At 44.3% G+C, this 22357-nt stretch overlaps 1 protein-coding gene across 7 annotated transcripts in view; it reads right to left on the bottom strand.

The window, feature by feature from the left end:
- Nucleotides 1-22357, bottom strand: part of GLI2 (GLI family zinc finger 2) — a 189244-nt gene that overhangs the window by 155865 nt on the left and 11022 nt on the right. For 2 of the 7 annotated variants that reach the window (XM_027461185.3, XM_027461190.3), the window contains exon 1: nucleotides 3004-3147. The exons of 4 other annotated variants lie outside the window; for them this stretch is intronic. The gene's annotated coding sequence lies outside the window, so the exon portion shown is untranslated. Of the gene's footprint in view, nucleotides 1-3003; nucleotides 3148-21944; nucleotides 21963-22357 lie in introns of those variants that run through there. One more of the 7 variants, XM_072040760.1, reaches the window with a different exon arrangement.

Below are 22357 nucleotides of genomic sequence, written 5' to 3'. Positions count from 1 at the left end.
GCCAATTCACTACACTTTTGAACAGAGAGTTTTTCCTCCGTCATGCATTTCTCAAGACTCAAGTTATCTATAACTTACTTACTTCAATGAATAATTCACATCTCAGACAAAAACAAAGAAAATCAAGTATTGCTTGTAAGTGCCTAGGATGCAAAGTATATTGGCAAAAGATGGTGCAGAATCCTGAGATCATTTATGGTAACTAAATAAAACAGAAGCAAAAAATGTTCTGGCCTTAAAACTTGTGCTAATTGGAAAATACATGCTTGAACTACATCTATATTCTTGAAATATTTATTTTAGGATTTATTCAGTTTCCAAATGAGGCAAATATATTCCCTACAAATTCCCAGGGCACATTCTCTGTCACCCTGAAAATCAAGTTATATTGTTTCTGACTGACATCATAATTATAATGTGAATTTACAGCACTTGATCATTTTGTTGATGATGCTAAAGTCATAACAGAATCCAGCTCACTCTTCTAGCAGTACGTGACTCTGCCCACTCTTAGAAAATGTAGCTTTCTGCTGACAAGAATAGGGATAGCAAGCTGACATGGTATATTCATGTTAAGAATAGATACTGATGATGACAATTGTAGTAACAATAACAGTACTGTCACAGACCTGTAACAATACTAAGTTATAGGTATGATATAGCCATAATGAAATTAAGAGGTTAAACATTTTTTAAAAAAGATCTGGTTTTCACATAAACACAGGCAAATCTAGCTGCTGCTTGGATATCAAAGGCTTAGATTAAAAGTGAAAATAAGCATGCACACATGTTTTAATGTGAGAGCATAAGGAGACATGTGCTCAGATGTAAACGTGTTATACTTCTCTAGAGTTAATGATCTGGTGACGATGTGGCTAATGTGATCGAGTACCAGCCCATCACTGCCTGAAGGCAGTCGTATCTTAGATGGAGCCAAACTGTTCCTGGTACTGGCAGATGGTAAGACACAGGGCACGAGGTTCAGATAGCAGCTTGAGAAGTTCAGGCTGGACTTCCCAAAGCTTTTCCTCTAGGGGTGTCCTGCAGTGCTGGAACAGGGCACGCAAAGAGACTGTGACAGGTTTTGAAAACCTCTTAGAGGTTTTCAAGACTCTACTAGCCAAGCCATGGCCAACTCAATGTGGTGTTGATGACAAGCCCCACTGGGGATGGATGCTGGACTGAAACCCCCTGCAGGTCTTTTCTCCCAGAATTTCTAGGGTTCTGGGATTCTGCACAAGTGGAATTCAGAAATTTCGGCATTCTGAAAGATTAGCTAAGGACCCCGTGTCACTGCTTGAAATGTTCAGCATCGACCAATTTTAGAGTGGCAGTTCAAAAAGCCACTTGAACATGTACATGGCAGCTGCCAGGCTTACCACTGTGTCCATTTGCTAGAATAGTCTCAGCTTTACATGAACTAATGTGAGAGAACTTGCATCAAAATGTGCATCTGATGATGAACAAGCTGAAACATGAACTTGAAGTATTACTTCCTTCATTACACAAAACAAAACCAAAAAACTCGCAGGGGAGAAATGGTTAAGTTTCAAACAAGATGATCAGCAACTTCTTTCCTTCTACAAAACAATCTGAAAAAAAAAAAAAAAAAAAAAAAAAAAGCCTAGTTTACAAAAGTCTGTAATATTTTTTTTAAAGGTTATCAGATGTTTTCTATCTCAACATAACTAAAACCAAAAGAGACAGCCTCCTTCACTGGAACGTACCCTGATCAGATAGATCTAATGCAGAAAGCACGTTCCTCTCTGTGTACAGCACTCATATACAGTTTATATATAAGCTTCCTGAATGTTTTCAAATGCACTGAATAACAGGGTGTCATTTTTAAAAATCTCTGTTCAGTTTTCTACTTATTAATATATAATTATGTGCAGGTTTTCCTCTGTATACTTTTGTCTGCAACTAACTGGGACTTGAGGCAATTCTTGTTTCAGAAGTTTTCCAGCTCACCATAAAGCTAAATGCATATAAACTTCAGATCCTGAATCAGACCGCTGAGCATACCTTTCATCACGTCACATTATTTGGTCTTCATTTAGCTGTCACAAAAACATTTCCTTTCGTCTACAGATTAATTACAGCCTCGTGAGGTTTCAGCACAAATACCTTTGCACATTGGAGCCTCTGCAAAGACACAGTGATTCATGCAGTATCTATGCCTCTGGAAGGGAAAATAAAGCTGAGGCAGGACATGCAAGCTGTGAGTGGATCCGATATCAAAAGAGCCGGAGCCTCCCGTGAGCACCCAGCCATACCAACACAAATAAGTTTCTGCACGACTCGTGCAGGATCCACAGCTGAACGCAAACCGCCTCTTTAGTTCAGCGCTAAGCTGATTTGGCTACACAGTTCATTCATCGAGGACCAAAGATGACAAGGCAGGAAGCGTCACTCAGTAATGAATTATACGCGACACAAAAAAGCCACAGGTGTGGGTTTAGAGGCTGTGCACGCAGCCGCTGCAGCCCTGGATTCCACGTAATCGCTGTAAGTAACTATGGAAAATGGACAGTGGGAAACTCTGTAGAAATGCAGAGAGCGAACCGGTCCAAGAACACATTCCCACTTGTTCAAAGCAGCCAGCCACACCACTTAAACATGTGTCGACTGTATCTGATGCCGACCATGTCAGTATGTTAGGTCTGGACGGCGAAATACAAAGGGCGCGATTCTTTGCGGTGCTGGCGCTGCGCTGCCAGTGAGCTGGCTGGGGCTGCTGCCCAGCTGCCTGCCCAGCGCCGGCAGAGCTGCAGCAGCTCGTGCACCACCACAGCCAGGGGCTGCCTCTGCCTGCTGTGGATCGGGGTGCCCTGAAGCATGGCCAGGTCTCTGCTTTCCTCTGCCTTCTCCTCTGGGGAAAGCTAGGAGGCTTCACCCACCTCTCAGAGCAATGGGGATGGGAAGGAGAGGGGAAGAAGCAGGAGGATTTTTACAGATTGAAAACCCAAGTGTATACGCTACACAAGCCAGAGCTTCCAGTACCTGGAGATGCAGCAGAGCAGGTCCCAACTTCTCACCAGATCTGGACACAAGCTTCCACAAAGTCACTTCTTCCTGCCAGGAGCTCCCATAAAGCCATTTCAGCCATCCTCTCCTGATAATTTCTTCCCATGGTGCAAGCTGAGCTGTTTCACCACCTGCTATGGGTATGCACGAGGCCACCTGTGTGGCCCATTAGGGCAACGAGGGCTAAGCAAGATCCAGGTGAACTCATTGCTACAATCACTGAGAGCTAAACATACCAGCGAGGCTGATGTTCACTCATTTTCTCTCCTCGAGAGCAAAACATCCTTACCCTGGTGGCAAGTCTGCTCATTCCCCATTCCTGCCACATGAGAAATCTCTCCAAGTGGTGACTTCAGGACAAAAAGTTCTCCGCTAGAGCCCTCAAAATAAATGTATCCTTGCTCCACACTGTGACCTGCCTAGCTGTTCTCCAAGGCAGTACATTATCTCCCCTGAAAAACCACGTACGCAGCTGGTCAGACACAGAGAGATCTCCAGACTAGCATTTGCTGCTTCCTCAGTGACATTCAGTGTGTTTTTTTTTTTCACCCTGTGGTGGAGAGGAGCTTTGTTCTTTGGTGTCAACCTTTTTCCCCTCCTCAGGAGAGGTCCATCTGCTGCGTGGGGACCCCGTGGCTCCTGGGCAGGTACCCAGCCAGCTCCACCCGGCCACCAGGGATGATCCCAGCAGTATTCTGGCCTCAAAACCACGCAGAACAGCTAGTCCTTTCCAGTGTGATGTCCTTGCCAACAATAATCAACTGGTGTTTTGGAGAAATCACCAAAAGAGACTTTTTTTTGTCTGGCTTTAAATGGTATTAAATATTTGCAGCCCTCTTCAGTAACAAAGGACACAAAGAAGAGGGAAAAAAAAAAAAAAAAGTCTTTGGTTGGTTTTGCTGAATTTGGAGAGGTTCCTGGATCAAAGCTGAAAAAGCTTCAAGTTTATGGAAGACGCATTAGCAATGCTTAGTGAGGAAAACGCAGTGAACTGCGTAAGAAAGACGACCTACCAAATCCAGAGGATTTAATCAATGGACAAACTTCAGGAAGAACAATTCACCACTAGGAAGTATGCTGCCAGCCTTCAGACAGTTCAATGGGAGCCATCCTGAACTCAAACCCAAGGCAGGTCACAGCATGCAAAACACCAAAAGAGAGGAGATATATTTTAATTCATTAGACTGTATTTTACAAGAAGTGGAGCCTCTGGGGAAGCCATTATTCTCGTATAGATGTACTCCTGTGAAACAGAAGAAAAAATACCTAGACTCCCTGATGTGAGAGGTCAAACAATTACAATTTCCTTAATTTCATATCCAGTTGGGAAATTAAACAACAGAACTATGAAAGCTTTACACTTCATTTTGAGGAAAGTGGCAATTTAAATTAATTTTTTTAATGCCATAAGAATTGATGAGTGAGTATGGGAGGGGGCTTTTCCCCAGTGACCTTCCCCACCACCCTTTTTAAACAATCTTGCTCATTCAATGGAAAAATAAATAAATAAATCCAAGGAACACGAAGTCTTTCATGAAAGACCGATTCCTTTGAGGACAAAGCACAAAGTGTTGCTTCTCATGAAGCTGTTTTATTTCATTAATAGTCTTCTCTGCACAGCTCGAGCTTTTTCCGCAAAGTGCTTCTCTGATGATAAGGGGTTTTAGTCTCTGGAAAGAAGCAGCACCCATTCCTAGTCTTACATGATATGAGAACAACTTACAGGATGACATGGGACCATGAGGCCCACAGTCCATCTAGCCTTGAGCTACATCTGTCTTCCAGGGCAGCTCAGTGGAAAGACTTTGTCTCCACCACGACCCCATGAGCTGAATTCATGGTCATGCTTTTCTGATTCCTACAATGTCAGAAAATGTTCCAAGAGCTTTGGTAAAGAACTTGCTCAAGGTCCTGCCTTTAGACATGGCTCCTTCTAACCCTGGAGCAAAGTAAGCTCCTGTAACACAGGATGAACATGGAAGACAGAACTGGAGGATATATCAAGAAGCCTACGTGGTTGCTGCACTGGCTGCAGTCACAGCATCCCTGCAGAGCACTCTGATCAGAAAGGGTTTGCAGTGAGTCAAACACTCTCAGTGCTACACCACACACAATACACACAAAACTTGGTGGCAGCAGCCAGCCGGTGAGAGCTACAGCCAGGAAGAACATGTGATTAATAGAAAAACAATCTAATGCTTGACACAGAGCACACAGGCTCAGAGTACTGGACTGCAGGACAAAACAAAAACAGAAAACAAACATTAGCACTTGCAGAGACACAGGGAAAACAAAAATAGAGTCTGCACATACAGCTGGCCATAAGGGATAAAGATGAGAAAATGAACTGACAAACCTTACTGTTTCACTCGGAAAAAAAAAAAAATGTTTTTTTTTTCTTTCTCTCCAGAATTAACCCGTAGAACACCTACTAGCAGGGCTCAATGGGTGCTATTACCCTGAGGCTTGAGAGATTATTTTTTAAAATGTTACACCTAAACCCAGCAAGGCAGCAGAACTTAGGTTACAGAGCTGCAAACTCTGGCACCCACATGTGACTTTGCAGACATTAAAGATTTTCTAATTAAAGATGAGACCATTTGCAAGACAGACAGTTCCAGTTTACTGGCAAGCCTGCTGGGAGACAGGACCAAACCGCAGCTAAAAGCACGCGGGGAGCAGCTCACACGTGGGCTGGAGCAGCACGGTCAGCCTCTGTCCCTGGACACTAGCACAAGCGGGAAGGAGGAAGTCACCAGCTGTAAGCAGTGAAGACCAAAGTAGTTTGTGTCCCAATGCTGCAGGCAATTTAAGAAAAAGCAGCTGTACCTACAGTTATGAGGATGTAGAAACTTCCAGTCAGAGGAGGAAAAACATCAGCCCAACATTTGCAGACTGCAAAACTCTTGGTGCGCATCTGCTCGGACAGCCCCTGGGGACCAGCTCTCCTCCTGGAGCTGCTCGCCGAGCAGTCCGCCTCCAGCTGCAGCGTAATCCCAGGGACTGATAAGCAGAAGTGTCTTACTGCAAAAGCAAGACTAAGTGCAGATGACGTAGAGTAAAAATCACTGCGAGGCCAACAGATTTTAAATAAATAAAGTCTAAGGGATGGTATTATTTAGGCTGTGTAGTAGCTGGCATGCAGGATTACCTCCAGAGGCCTGATAGGTTGATCAATGGACATTTTTGCTGTACTCTCCCTCACACAGATTGTGTTCAGCTTTATGCCCCACTGACCATCCCAAATGCATCCTGTCACAGCAACTGAGCAGGCAGCTTACACCAAGCTAAGCCTGGGATGCTGTGATCCCATTTTGCCTCTTTCTCCCATCTTGCTTCCCCTCCTTTTGCGGTCACCCTGTAATTAATTCAATTACAGGATCAATCAGTTCAGGAAACTGATCCAGCCAAAACAAAACACACACACACACACACAAAAAAAAAACAAACACCTTGCAGAGGAGAAGTCCTAAATACGTCCTTTTACACGAGTAGCAGAGATGGGAAATTTTGGCGTAGGTGGATGGCCCAGAAAAGCCCATCCATGTGCCTCCACAGGGCACCTGGGACAACTTTTCAGCTTCTCAGAAGCCAGCATTCATGCTGGGGGGACTTGTGATAGTTTCCAGACAGTGCACGTGGGCTCCAAGTCTCTTCCCAAGTGTCCCTGAACATGTGTGATGTTGACCAAGAGCATCCCCAAGTGCAGCAAGTAGGAAAGTCCTCTGCCTCCCAGGAGAGGCCACCGGGGAGCAGCTGGAGTACACCACAGTCAGCAGGAGAAGTGCAAAGCTCAAACCACTCCGCATTACTCCATTAACCTCTCCTCACAGGCTGTGTTGTTTTGTTTTTTTTTTTAATAAAAACTATTTTAAAACCACTAAGTACTAGTGTTAACAAAACTGCAAAATGGATAGCGGGACTTTCACATAAAGCTGTGCTGCAGGAATGTTTGGGGCCATAAGGCACTCCTCCTTGGTAGCTGCTCCTTTGGGTACCTTCTTCCCCTCAGCCCAACAGTCCATCTGCTTCATTTCAGGCAGTTCCCAAGGAAACTTCTGGTCTTTGAGTAAAACAAAATTTAAATTTTAGTTTAAAACTAAACTTATCCAAGAAATAACAGCTTCTTGGGGAGGCAGTTGAATTTCTGAATTGTTTTTTTTTTTCCCCCAGTGACAGAAATCCACATCACCTAAACCCGTCTCTTCAACATCCCACAAGCAGCCAAGACTGATGCTTAAACTATTAAATATCTAACTCATTCCTTAGTCACATTAAACTACTTTCCCCTTCCAACTGGGGTCACTGAGACACATGGACGTGATGGCCCTGCAGGTTGAGCCTCACCATTTACTCCTGGCAGACCCTGTACCAACAATAAAGCTTTAGAAAGCTTTGTTTCTGCACCTGTGAAATAAGGAAATCCATGCTTACTCATCTTTGTTAATATTCTTTTGTTCGTGTTTTGTAAATGGTCTTAAAGAGCATTTATCCCACTACGGAGCACTGTGCAAAGCATTAAAAAGTTCCTGCAAAGTACACTGCGTAGGATCCATAAAACAACACTGCTTTTATCTTTCTCTCTGCACACGCTCCATCTCCCGCGTTAGCATAACAAAGAAAATTATGTTTAGGGCATCAAAACAGATTTTTGGAGGGTAAAAGAACAACAGCCAGTGGGCTAAATATGTAGAAGCAGAGTAATCAAAGCAGAGGAAATAGACTGGTGGTGTCTCAAGTAAATCTCAAAGTTTTCCAAATGAAACATTCTTGGAAACTGATATTCTCGTTCTGCTAAATCACTGCTCACGGCTGAAAATCCTGCTTCCAGAAAACCATTTGGCGGCCCTTTTTGCGCAGCGAGGTAGGCAAAGAATAAAAATCCTGCAGCCTGGAGTTTTTATTGTGGTTTCTAAAGAGTTGCACCACAGGAAAATCTCAATGGAAAGTGCAGTTTTCTATGGATGACAAAGAATTATTTTTCCATGCACACATGCACAGGGTTTTCTTGCAGGCTCTGAGTGCAGCAGTCAGGGAGGAGCGACTTTCCCTCCGGACAGCAGGCAGGGTGTGAATGTGGAGTCAGTAACTCACCCACGCGCCGCTCTATTTCCTGGATTTAGTGAGTGGTCTTTGTTGGAGCTGAAAGGCTGCAGCTGGGGTGGAGGATGCAAGTTCACGAGGGGTTATTCAGCTCCAGACAGTCTTCATAAAAGCACAAATAAGTCAGAGCAAACTTTTAGTGTTTTTTTTTTTTTTTTTTTTTTTTTTTTTTTTTGCCCCCCCTCAAGCAATGAACTTCTGAACTTTGTTTTTTTTTGAGTCAAGATATGACAGGACAGCAGAAGACTGTGAAATTTGCACTTCACTGATCTACGCAGCCCATCATTCACACAAACACACGCAGAGCACACCAGTTTCCCCATACTCCTCAGCAAAGATTTAATCCTGGAGCGGGTGGCTGAGGTCTCCTGTTACTTAGACAGTTACATTCTCCAAAACATACAACTGTATGTCTACTATCTCTGGAAACAACTAATACTTTAAAGTGCCCTGTTTGCATCCAGCCCAGGAACAAAATACACTAGGTGATGTATTATCCTTTCTTTTTTATTATGTACCTTTGCTTCATCGCTAATGAGTGGAACTAAATTGTTCTTACAGCTGCAAGTAAATTCACACAGGGGCGAGTTTTATAACGGGGAAAGCTCTAAAATACTGAGGTCACAAAGCAGAAAGGGAATAACTCAGACTTTTATTGTTTATTGGCTACCTGCTGATGACTGCTTGGGCACCTCTGTTTAGCTCCTATCCGAATGGTGACCTTCAGAGCAGCCCTACGTTCACAAGGTTTCAGCCACATCATTCTGCTCCAGCAAGGCTCCAAACCTTAATGGATTTACACAACTTTATTAGCAGCATGCTAATACGTCGCATAGGCACCGACATGCACATGATGGTGGTCAGGAGCCTCCTGTCACAAGAGGCTTCCAGTGGAAAATGTCAGGTTGTCCAAACTGGAAATGTCTGTGGCTGTGCATCAGTTTGAGCTAACCGCTCGTGGGGTGGGTCAGAAATCTGCCTAATTTCTCGCCAGCTGTCTGGGCAGACAGACGAAGCCTTCATTTTTTGCCGTTCCCAGGCAGCCCCACCTCGTGGGCTGCCTTTTGCAGCTGGGAGCCCAGATGCCCATCCCGGGGTGCTGGCAGGAGCAGAAAGCTTGCGAGCTCCACGAGTTCGAGCATAAGACTGAGCTTGGGGGGGAGAGGGAGGAGAAGGAGGGTTAAGCCCCCTGCTCTGAGAGTCAGGGCAGCCAGCTGCTCTCTCTCATTTTGGAATCATCAGCTAAAACCAGTTCTTTTTTTTCCTTCCAGAGCAAAAAAACGTATGGAATTTCCTTTCCGTGAGACACTTTTAAGAGCTTTGTTGGGAAACAGAGTAAATTTTCACAAAATATTTCCCCCAAAAGCAGAAATGTCAGTTAGCACCAGCTCCAATTATATGACAATTCCTTTCTCATCAGGCAACCAAATTCAAGATCCATCTTACCCTTGAGCAACTCCCTCTAAAACCTTTTTTTTGCCCCCCTTAGCCAAACACACAAGCTTCCAAAGACTAAAGAATCCTGCATGCAAACTGCCTGGAGAAAAGGTGGTGATTCATAACACAAGGGAAATGTGTGATAAAGCAGAGTAGCTTATCCCAGCTGTTGAAAGGGTTGTGTAGAAATCCATGCAGCGCTAAGATGCCAGGTTTCCATTTTCTCCAGATATTCAAAGGGAGAGATGAAATCTTTGCATCTTGCCAAATTGTAGCCCAACTGGAATGTGTGCTGTTGTTTTGACAAACTGCAGCTTACTAGAGAAAACTTAATTTTCACATCATAAAGTTTCCTTAAGCTGGCTTCGGGCTTCATACTTGCAAAACCTCAGCTAGAAAAATGTTATTCAAAACCAGGAAAGTTTAGGGACAGCAGCATAATTCAGCATCTGAACCGCATCTCCGCAATCTCAAGCCTCGTTCGGCAGCTCTCAATCATCCCAATCACTCACACTTGTGGTCTCCCAGAGATCCAAATTGCTTTTCAGTGCACATTAAATACATACAGCTAAGTCCTGGCAGCTCGCCCCTTCTCCTCTCCCCACTCACCCACGCTGCCTTACCACGGTTATCAGGATCTCCAGGTACAGTACATAACAAAGAGAAAAAACAGGGGAAGAGCAATTCAGGACACAAGCACTGGTTTGTTACTAATTATTTCACCTTCATTTCTACATTTTCAAGGGAATTTTACTCTGGTAAAAGACCCCAGCCTGGCAGCTCTGGAAGTCATTGTCAGACACATCCATACAGTGAATGAAGCACATTAGACACCTCCCGGCTGGGGCTGTCCAAACCATCACAGCGAGTACTAGGCTGCATGACCTTTTTGGTGAGACCACTCAGTCCCTGTCAGGACACCTCTTTATTGTTTACTTATCTGATGCTAACTTAGAGGTGCTGGAGCTGCACTTCATGATGCAGCCCAGTGGAGCACAGCTCCAGCGCTGCCCTTTCATCTTGGCTCTCACAAGAGATGAAGACACAGCTCAGAGTCATGGCCAATCAGTTTCCCATATTGTCAGAGAAAAATGACAAGAAATAATTCATCCAGGGTGGACATACTGCAAAGACAGCCGATTTCTCTGGACATTCCAATAAATCCTGTATAATTTGTTCTCCATTAGAAAACAGCATCCTGCAAAGCTGGCAGGTGGCCGAGACCTTAAGACACGTGTGCCTCCGAGTTCTGCAGGTGGGACACGGATGAGGACCATCACTCACTGAGACACTGACCTCAAAGGAGACTTGATGCACACAGCACTGGCCTCAAAGGGACTTGATGCACACAGCACTGTGCAACAGTGGTCCCATTCGTGGGAAGGGAGTCAAGGGTCCCAGTTTCCAAACACTGTCACCAGGTGTCCTGAGCATACATTCATCTGTGATTCAGTTTCTTAACATTTGCATCTGGTATAATAAAGCTCAGGCTTGCTTTTTTTTTTTTTTTTTTTTTTTATAAAGTACTTTGAGAGGTATGGGTGGAAAGTACTTGTGTGAGTATTGATGCGTAAACAGCCATTAGTTATCACAGCCTTCAGTCACTACTGATATGGATTTGTTGTGAAATGAGTAACGTAACAAGGGAAAAGTTTCCATCACCTATAGCTGGTGCTACCTCCTCAATTTTTTTAAATGGATGTGCAAAGTAAGTGTGTGAATTATGTATCTCCAAGGATCAGCTAGTTCATATATAGCCTATGGCAGCTAACAATAAATAAGGTATTAACTTTTGCCAAGGAAAATAACTGTGAAAAGAGGCTGATATAATTTTTTTCCAGGGAAAACAGAACACAAAAATGACTGAGAACCATGTTAGCACCCAACAAAACAGAAAGCAATAACAAACTGTAACAAGTCAGGGCACTTCCTACTCTAACAGGTAAATAAAATAAACGTCTGTTGACACAATGCACCTTATGACAGAGTAACTCTTCCATAGCTTATTTATTCCTTTTTAAAACCCAAGCTTGGCCTCTGACAGATCTTGCGGAGAGACATCTTATTTATACGTAAACAAAAAATAAGCACTGTTAGTATATGCTGCAAGTATAGAAGGCCTAGATCCACTCGAGGACTGCCTAGACTCAAATCCAAAGGAAGCAGGCAATGCAAGCTGGCGGTTTTATCACAAGGACAGAACACTACAGAACGTCAGCAGCGTTTGGAATCCTGAAGCCATCCTTTGAATCCGGGGAATTTCTCCTGTTTAAAGTTTACATCTGTGCAGACCAAACGAAAGAGCTTTCTTTGAAAGCTGGAATAGGTTTCACCAAAAGCCGAATGCACATTATAAACATTTACTCTCGCAGGCTCTCAGTGCCAGGCAGAGGAGAAGGAATTGCAGGAGATAAAAGCAGGGAATTAGTATGAGAGAAACAGAGGATAAAGGCACAAAAAAGACCCAAGACAGCAGAGGAACTGTGTAACCCTCCAGTACATTTAGCTAAAAACTCTCCAGCCTTTAAACACTGCTAAAGAAAGTGAATAACATCTCTGGAGTCAGAATAATCTGCTTTCACATTGTGGCTTCTGTGCACACACATTTATGTGTTTTCCCACATGGTGGAAAAAAAAGAAAGGTGTGTGCCCTGCACTTGGGCTGACTCCCTCAATTTGGCCTTCTCTTCATTTCCTGCCAGAAGGTGGGTTTTGGTGCTGGTCTGTCCTTTTGAGAGTCACTCCGTGAAACATCTGTTTCACGGTAGAAGGAGAGCAGGAAAGGCCGTAGACATCTGAAACTCTTTTGCAGTTGCTATGGGGAAATGTAAGAAGATAAACTACTACTTTATTAATCAAACATCCACACAGGTCCAACATCATTAGCAAATTAATCCTTTCACTGCACTAGACTTTTCATTGCCCTCAGCAGATAAGGAGGGAGGACAGCTTTTTTTCTTTCATTTACTGATAAAAGCATACTTACTGAGCCTCACAGCCCACCATACTGCCCAGATCAGCTCTGGCATGGTAGACCTCTGGTAGCCCCATTCCTGTGGCCTCTGCTGCAACAGCCTGGTCTCCTGCCATCTCACCAGCCCCTCAGCTGCAGATTATGGACCCACAGCAGCAAGGTGCATACACCAAAATGGCCCAGGTCACAACCCAGGCCTGCTGTGGAGGATTAGCTCTAACACACCATCTGGGTGACTAGGTGGTACAGACCCACCTGCCAAGGGGGTAGGAGGACAGAGAGCTGCAGGCACACATCTGCCTTTAGGAAGGACACCCCAAGACCTCCGTCACCAAAGAAAGTGGCCTGGACTGCTGCAGTGACCTCCAAACTCACTGGAGATTAATTTGAGGTGCCCTTTCCCAAAGGCCCTTGTTCATGACCCCAAACACTTCCCCCTGCATGCCATGGCTTTGCAATGACATATTTCACTAATTAGATTGTGAGGAATTTGCCAAAGAAGTTGAAAGAAACCTGACCACCTTTGCCCCATCCTCTTCATGGAGGCTGTATGGCTGGAAAGCCTGTCTTGTAAATTGGTAGGGCCCAAATCTACCAACAGATGTGAAAGAGTATCAGGAATCAAACTCCAGAAAGTAACATCAATGTCTCCTGTAAATGCTACTAGTGACCCTCAGCTACATAATTTAAATTCCTTTTTAAAGTGGCCTCAGCAGTAAGGTAGGGAAAATTATTGACACTCCTGTACAGGAGGGAAACCAAACAATTTTTTAAAAATAATTCTGGAGTCATACTGACATAAATGATTTATTTCTGCTGAATGGAAACCACTTAGATTAAGGTGGCAAACTTGAGGCAGCTTAGTGGTTATGCTGCTCTCCTGAGACAAGGGGGCCTGAGCACACATTCACCCTTGATCTGGGTATGAAAAGTGGCTCAAAGCAGAGCTCTCCTCTCCAGAAGTGTGCTCTCACCACAGCCCTCAGCGATGGGAGGGGCTGCAATGAAGACACAATTATTCTGACATTTCCCCCCCACACAAAATTCCCTATGAAAAGCATTCACCAAATTAATCCAGTTCTGAGTAGACCAAAACTGCATTTTTCAGCAAAGAAAATATTCGTCCCCATCCAGAGGAGAATTAAATCCTTCAGTGGTTCTTTCTTCCCACAGGCCGAGAAAGGATATAATTCTGAAATTTCCCTGAAGCATACAGACACAGACCTCTTCAGGGACAGCATGAGCAATACAAAACACATTTAAGAACAATTATAAGACACTTTCAGCTCTTGTCTCATTTATGCTCTGAGCATGCCAACACTTTAAAGTTTTCTGTCCTCCCTCTCCAACAGAATAGCCGTGTTGCCAGTGTATGCTAAGTGCTACAGCTGCATTTGGTTCTCTAATTACATGAATCTCTACCATCTTCCCTATGCTGAAGATAAACTACCATTTTAGTTGAGACTCTCTAACTTGATTTACAGAGCTAGTTACCTAATTTTCTAATTTAGCCCTTCAAGATAAGGGAAAGCAAGATGCATTCAAGAGAGTCACTCTGAGGCACTCATCAATGACCGTGGAGGACATTTTAAAATGACACACAATGCAGCACGTTCTGCTAGTAGGCAAGCTATCCTTTGACCTTAGTTTGCATTTCAAGTGAAGTGAGAAGCAGGAGAAGAAATGGGAGTTTTTTAAAGAAAAATTTAAAGTACGGTATTGTAGGTTTATAAAAGACCATAGACTTAGGAGCATCCATGGGATCTTGTTTGTCCTGATTACTTTGAAGTGGAAGATTTTTATTTTTATACAGAGTATAAGAACATTGATGTCAGTTCCAGAGACTGTAACTGAACAACCCCCCACATGGTAATAATACAATGCCTACATGAGGAGAAGAGCAAAAGGTTGAAGGAGGTCCTGAGCAAAGAGTGGACACTACCAACATGACCCAACTTGCTATGCCAGCCATGCCATCTGGGCTGAACTGTGCCTTGAGGAGCTGCTCAGGCTCATGCCCTCTCCTCAGTTTCAAGAGCTGCATGATATCAAGATGCAATATCAAGGTGCAATATCAAGACATGGTGCATGTCTGGAGGGGCACAGTGATTTCAGTGTACGGCTTGCACATCTCAGAGTCTAACAAATAAAAACCAAAAGGCACGATTTGAAACTGTCGTTAATAAAGACTGTGGAAAAACTCTGGCTTCTTAATAAACAGGGTTGTGCCCTAAGTAGTGAGCAATAGGACTACTGCTGGAAGAGTAACCCATGGCCTAATACATCACACTGTCAAAAAGCTTCTCCCATTATTCAACTGAAATTTGCCTTCTCTTAAATTTCATCCCATTACTTCTAGTTACACCCCATTGTACCACTCTAAATAATTCTTCATAGCCTTGGTGTTTACACCCTTCAGATATTTGTAGATTTATATCTCAACCACCCCATTTGTCATCCTTTAGCCAAGTTATCCATATTCAGCTCTTTCGGTCTTCTCTCATAAGTCAATCCCTCAAGCTCTCTTGTTACTTTTTTTCCCCTGAACTCCCTCCAATTTGTCAATCTCTGTTGTAAGGGAGTGAAGCAGACCTGAATGCATTACACTTGCTGTGGTTACGAGTGCTATGTTGTGAGTCCCTGCTGTCTCCTCACTGCGGGACAAACACCCAAACCCTCTTTGGGTTCTTTTTTTGGGCTCTTTTTAGGTTACCAAAAGCAGCAAATTTACAGCCTTCTCATATTCAGCCATTGATGCCCTCGGACCCTGGAATCCTGGTTGATGCTTCCTCATAGGTTTCTTCTCCTCTGCTTATTTCCACATACAGTCTAGATTGTTTTTCTTACTTGAATCCTAGTTTGAAATGCTGTACTACTGCTTGCATGCTCTCCACAAGTCACCTGGTAACTTCACCAAATGCCAAGTTCGCCTGCCACACTGGTCCCAGACTCATACAAGGATTTCTCTATCCATCCAGGAGGCCACACTAGATCTCTCTCTCACCACCATTTCCAGTTGCCTCCTAGGTGTCATCATACAGCATTTCTACACACCAGCTCTTCCATCGGAGACTTTTCAACCTACCAGGAAAAGGAAGACCACACCAGGGCCTTCCCATCTACACACTGACTGGGGTAAATATATCTGCACTAAGCCAAATACTTTGCTTTTAAAAACACCCTGGATGGTCACAGAAAGCACAGCACCCTGCAGAAGCGCAGTGCAAATGAAGCACAAACAGATGGCATTCCTCCAACACCTGCATCTCCATAAAGCCGCCGCTGTTATTCCCTGCCCTGTGAACACATCCCACTGCACATTTCCTCCAGCAAAATCATCTGGACAAATAAGAGGAGGATTGCTGAAAATAGCTGATGGGAGTAAAACCACAACTGAACTGACTCCCGGCTGTGCAAGCACAAGCCTCACGGCTGGATGAAGACCGTGGAGAATAATCCTGGAGAGTACAGCCCAGCTGGGGGGCACCAAAGCCCAAAGCCCACTCTGGTGACAAGGGCAGGCACCTTGGAGGGAGGTCAAAGTCACAGATAACTTCAAACAGAAGAGCTGCCCTCCAACTTTTCCAGCTGTACACTCCTGGCTACCCCGCTGGCCTGCCGGAAAGGAGACTGTGGCCACCAAGCGCTTTCCAGTCTGTGGCACATTATCTGGGCTGTCCCCAGTTTGAGATGACAGCCTGTAAATCTTCAGTTTGGACTTAGGGTAGATGGGCGGTCGCTTCTTTTCAACATGTTCACTCTACCCCTATTATAAAGAGGGCCACCGTGTCTTCACCACAGGACTTTTAAAGAGAAAAGCTATTTTGTGTAGCTATTAAAAATAGTGATTTTTCTAATTTTAACTTCCTCTCAGCATCTAAAATCACCAAGTTACAGTGCTGCAGACAACCATCTAATGGGAACTAGACACACTATTACAGGCATGAATGATTCAGTCTGCTGTTAAGATAAAAATTACATACACGCTCACATTATTATAAGCCCAGCTTTGTACAGACAACAACAAAGCAAAAAGTCTATGAAAACTGTGACAGACACTTAGGTACTGAAGCCACGGCAGAGACGCTATCAAAGCCAGGTGGGACCTATTAGCTCCAGCTCATGGCTTCTCTCCCTAAAGCAGAAAAGTACAGTGAGGAAGGACAAAAGCTGACCCCTCAGGGAACAGCTAAAAAAAGCATCCAAAAACACACAGCAAGCTCTGGCAAGAAGTTCGCATTTGCCATCACTTAAATTAACAGCAAAGGAATCCCCAGGAGGGAGGAAATTTGGACTCTGTCCAACATGCAAGTGTGCTGTGTGAGGAGCTGTGGGGGAAAGAGCCACACGCAAGCACTGTGGATTCAGAGGAAGCCAATACACACACCTCCGGCACCCCCGAGCCCTTTGAAAGGGCAGGAGCACGACAGTTATTTACTGGGCTTGACTGTGTCACCAGGTGTCAGGAGAGAAGTTTATTGCAGGTGACCTCAAACAGATTTGCCACTGCTGCTGTCAGTCAGCAGTTGGCCACACGCTATCTTCAGAACACAAAGGGCTTGTATATGTTCGAAAAACAAGTTATCTTAAAACTTCTCAAGAGTTTAAGAACACTAACGTTACCCAAGATATTGCAGTTGGTGATATAACTAATGTAACACTGCAAACAGTTCTCTTGCTATCTTACCTACGGGAGCTGCTTTTGGCCCTTCCACGATGTGCAGATCACAGGGACTTCCAGAAGAAAAATGAAATGTCCAGTCAGCATCCCTTTAGCTTATGACAGAAAGGATGGCTGCTCTACACCTCCATAATGGCCTAAAGAGCGATGACATATTCTGGATGAAGTCCTTCTAAAACACCTAAACAGATGTGTTTTTCTCCACAAAACTCATTACTAAGTTAAGAAGTAATTCAGCCATGTAAATTTAACTTAAGCTAGTAAATCTAATAACATCATTCTAAAAGCAATAAAATGTTCAGACCTTAATCCTTTTAATTCACTGTTTATCCCCTTGGCACCTAGACTATTTTTATTCCAGTCACTTTTGCCGTAATAAAAAGTTAATAAAAGAACGCAAGTTGTCCAACGGGTTGCAGAACTAATGAAAACTGGTTTCCTACAGGTTTGGTGTCTTACGTCCCTTCTCTCCCCAGCAGTATTTACCCCAGATCCCAGCAGGCTATCTGGGAGCCTGTCTCTTTGGGTCTTCTTCATGTCCCTGAACTCCACAGGAACCAAAAGGCAGCACATGCTGTGGCTGGCTGTGAGCTAAATGTGCTTTTGCTCTAGCTGCAGGCCTTTCAGAGCATTCCAGCCTCCTCCTCCACAGGGCACTGGCTGGTTCACTTAAGATCGGTGACTTTAAGCCAAAGATCTCCCTTAAAAACCAGGCTGTAAAAGATCTATGATCTCCCCACATGACAGTTCAGTAGTTCTGTCTTCTCTGATAATCCATGCTGGCATTGCTAATAACCAGAGCTGCATCGCATATATGTCCCACAAGTTCCCTGGAAGATAAGATGAGCTTTCCAGACTACAGGAAAAAGTCTCTCAGATAAGGAAAGGGCAGGGAAAGCAATGTTTTCTGAGAAACCCCACTGGAAATCACCAAAGTTACAACCACATCTTTCATAAATCAAGGAGATCTGGTTCAAACAGCTTCTCATGTGTCCCTGTGACAACACCACAGAAGAAAGGTCTGTCGCAGCAATGCAAATCCCAAATCTGTTAGAGATTTCTAGTTTATAGCAATTATGTTGAACAGCCCCTGCATACTGGTATGCAAAGAAGGTACGCTGCAGAGCACGCATCACTTGTAGTTTTTACAGGTCTGTAGGGTAAGCAGCCATTCTGTGCTAGCATAAGCTCTGGATGGTTTCAAAGCATAGCTCCTTGTCTTTCACATTAGCACAAGCAGCTCACAGGGGTTCACAACAACATGCATGAGGCTGGAGGAAGGCCCTCTAAGCCATACTTGGTCTCACAAAGCAGTCATTGCTCGTGAGCTTTTTGTTATAAACCTGTGGTACAAAAAGCAGCTGTGCTCCCTTGATGAGGGTGTTGGAGCTGCAACATTTACCTGTATTTCCAAGGGACTAAGTCCAGCTGCCCTCTTGCACGTGCCTATCACGTGAAAAAACTTGGTCACCCTTCCTCCTGCCTCTAGAAAGACACACTAGATGCTGACTTGGGGCTTCATGCCGTGGCACTGCAAACATGCTCCAAATGCCCTATGCAACACTGATGCCCGTGGCAGCCCTGGGGAGTGGGGAGGAGAGTGCATCCTGCAGTGCTGCACCTGAGAGTCTCCTCAAGGAGCAGGGGTGTTTGGAAACTTCATCTCTGGGGTTTCTCCAGTAGATGAGACAGAATCACTGCTGTTAGGGACTCCAGAGAGCTCAAAATCAGCCCATGAGATAGGAGGGGTAGATTAGTGTTAGCAGCAGCTGACTCCTCATCCAACTTGCGTGCCAGATGTAGGAGACCTGTCCATGCGAGCAGCAGTTTTCGGCTCTGACTCCTCGTCTTAAAACTGTATCTCTGAGGACTCTGGATGAAAGAAAATGAAAAATCACCCACAAGCTCTCCCAAGGGAGGCAAGGTGCATTTGTTTGTCAGCAGGCAGGAATCTTTTCTTGGGATTCCTTCAAGTTGCTGGTGAGGCAACCAGTGCCACCTGACTGCACATTTAGAAAACTGTACCCTGGCAGAAGCTAACATGCTTTTTTAAATACATCTTTTATTCACTAGGACAAAGTCTGTCCCATCTCCAGTTACAGCCCAAATTCCTCCCTAGCTTTTCTCAGTGAGCAGCACTAGCCTGAAATCAAGCAGTGTTAGTGCCTTCCTGCAATCCACACAACTCAGTCCCAAACAGAAAAAGTCACTTAAAAATTATCAAGTTGTTTTGTGAGGAGAAGCACCAATTACGCCTGCTTTCTCAAGGTTTTCTGTTCCCTCCTTCACCTCTGTACCATATGGCCCTCCCACCTCACTGTAGCACGAACTCTCCCTTGCTCTCCAGAAGTCTTCCTTGCAATATCCCCAGAGGGAGATGAGGATCTTCATCTTGCTCCCCACAGACACAGGCTAAATATCTCGACTTGGCAGGATGTGGCACTTGCTGTCCATTAGGCTGACGAGCCCAGCGCTGGCACTTGCCATGTCCCACCAGTATTTCTGCCACCGCAACACAGCTGGTTCCTGCACGCAGTTTGAGCCCCCAGTAAAGCTGGGGAAGTGGTGAGGACAGAGGTCCCAGTCACAGCGGGACGCATCAGATTGATCCGTCAGAGACACGGCCAAGTGTAAACCCTGCACTGGGGTGGGACGGTGCCAGGTTTCTTTCTGAGCACTGTACACCTCATCATTCAAACATCGCATTCACAATTACACCTAAACGTGAAACATGAACTTTCTATTCTTGTCCGGATTTCAGAGAAAGCTAATAAATCATTCCTTTCTATGGGAGGGAGAACTCCAAGCCTGACACCCAAGACTCCGGCTGTGATCCAGCCTTTCAATGTGGATTCAAATCAAGGATTTTAAAAGAATAAGTATAGGGACTTATCTGGTCCCTGGTAAACCTGGAAGCTAGGGCAGCAGTTGGCACACCCAGCACCAAAGATCCCTGGCTGGCAGGAGCACCACCTACAACAATAGGGCTCTGAAAACAGCTGGATTCAGGAGCTTGTGGAACATTCCTGGAAGTGCTAAAAATCAAACAAACAAACAAAAAAAAAACACAGAAAAAAAAAAAAACAACACACACACACAAAATAAAATAAAGATAATAAATAATAATAATAATAATAATAATAAAAAAATTAAAAAAATGAAGAATAGATAAAGAAGAAAAAGAAAAAAAAAACTGAAAAAAGGAAGAAGTATTTATAAAATACAATGAATTTTCAGCAGAGGTCTGGAACATACCTACAGCTAGCACACGTAGGCGTGTATGTATGACCTCTTGTACCAGCTGCCCCTGGCTTCCTAGCCTCACCAGCTTCTATTTTTTTTTAATTCATCTTCCCAACAGTTCCTTGCCTATCAGAGATGTGATCTGAAGTCCTGGACCAACTCAAATGCCCTTTTATGCAGAAATCCAAGCAGCTGTGCTTTTTTGGTGTGCCAAACTCAGCAGAGATGCTGAGCAAAAGCGCTGGCTGCCTCCTGCCTCTGCTGAAATCAGGGGCAGGCCTCCCGTGGCTGGCAGCCCCAGGGAGCTGCTGTAAGGTGAAGCATCCTTCACCGCCCACAGCAGCCACAGCACCGGGCTGCAGTCATCACCTCTTCTTCCGCCACCCCGACCCTGGCACCACAGGCAGCAGGAGGAGTAGTGTCCCACTGCCACAGGCAGCACAGACATGGCATTACCTTGGTTTTACTAGATATTAATATTTTTTCCTATTAGTAGGTTTATTTACAGTGGTATTACCAGGTTTAACCTGGGTAAAACCCACCTATCTGGTGGGTGGCCAGACTCGGACCTCTCTCTTGTAGGAAAGGTCTGCATCGCTGTGGGACAGGAGGGCAGCAAGGATGTTTTAGAAATAAATTCCCTGGGAACTGCCCTCATGATGGGAGGGCACCCAAGGGTCCCGGATTAATTTTTCTGGTGGCTTTTAGTTGACTTCTTGCAAGCTCACAGTAAACTGCTTAACCTTGTAGACAATAAAGTGAGATGCCAGCATTTTCAGCTCATACTATTCACACTATGCTCTAATCTAGTTTGCATGTCCAGTCCTGTCATTAGCTGGAGGAAACATTAATCCAAGACAGTAGGAAAGGAGGAGTAAAAAAATTGTTTCTGGAAACAGTAATTCTAATGGCAAGCGTTTGTTATCTAGACCCACAGCTGAGTTAAACTGAAACATATTATATTCCTCACCAAAAAAAAAAAAAAGTTTTAGCCATATGTTTAATGATTTGTGAGCTCTTGATCCTAACACACAACATAAGCTGCAATATCAGTGTCAAAAGTGCCTGATTTAAAGCACGAGAGGCAGAGTTACATTGAGTCGAGTTAAAATTGCTGCTGTGAGTTCGCAGGCAGAGACTTTCCTATGGAGTGACAGGTACGGGGTAACCGAGCCCCCAGTCTGCATGGGAGGGGAGGAAGAAGAAAGTTGATTTCATTAAAAGTTATTCTGTGAGGTTGACGAAGGAGAAGATTATATAGCTGGGGGGAGGACTGAGACAGCTAAAGAATAACACATGGTATGCTTTCAAAACATACAGCAACATGTGACATTCGTCTGCAAGTCTGGCGCGGAGGAGCCTGTGGTCTGGCAGCAGTGAGAATTTCTGCTTTTTATTTCTGAAATCATCGCAGGCATTTGAACTGAAACCCCCACCTAATAGTCTGGAGGGAAGAACATAAAATCAGATTTTACGTACCGTACTCTCAGTCAGCCATTGTTCTCAGCGGATTTTTATCCTCCAACTCAGTTCCCACATCATTAAAGTGATGCTGTCTCTTTAAAACACAACGCGGTGCCGTGCCAAAGCCTGCAATAAGAATCATTGGCACCAAAACAGTCAAAGCACAGAGCTTAATTCTCTACTTAATAAGACAATTAAAGAAGAGTATTTGGATACAGCAGTCTGCAAGTACCAACACAGAGCACTGATGTCTCCAAAGGCATGTTGATCTGAAGGCTTTATCATAAAGCATCTGTCGCAACCAGATGCCATCAACACCTCAGAAAAGTGGGAAATAAAGTGGGTTAATGTAGCTGTGATGCACACAAAGCTTTGCAATGTCCAAGTATTCACTTCCGAGCATTTTAGAGAGTGCATGATAAAGTAAC

Source organism: Anas platyrhynchos, chromosome 7 (assembly GCF_047663525.1).
Source record: "Anas platyrhynchos isolate ZD024472 breed Pekin duck chromosome 7, IASCAAS_PekinDuck_T2T, whole genome shotgun sequence".
NCBI lineage: Eukaryota > Metazoa > Chordata > Aves > Anseriformes > Anatidae > Anas > Anas platyrhynchos.
The sequence above is the reverse complement of the archived record's forward strand: the minus strand, read 5'-3'. Positions and strand labels throughout refer to the sequence as shown.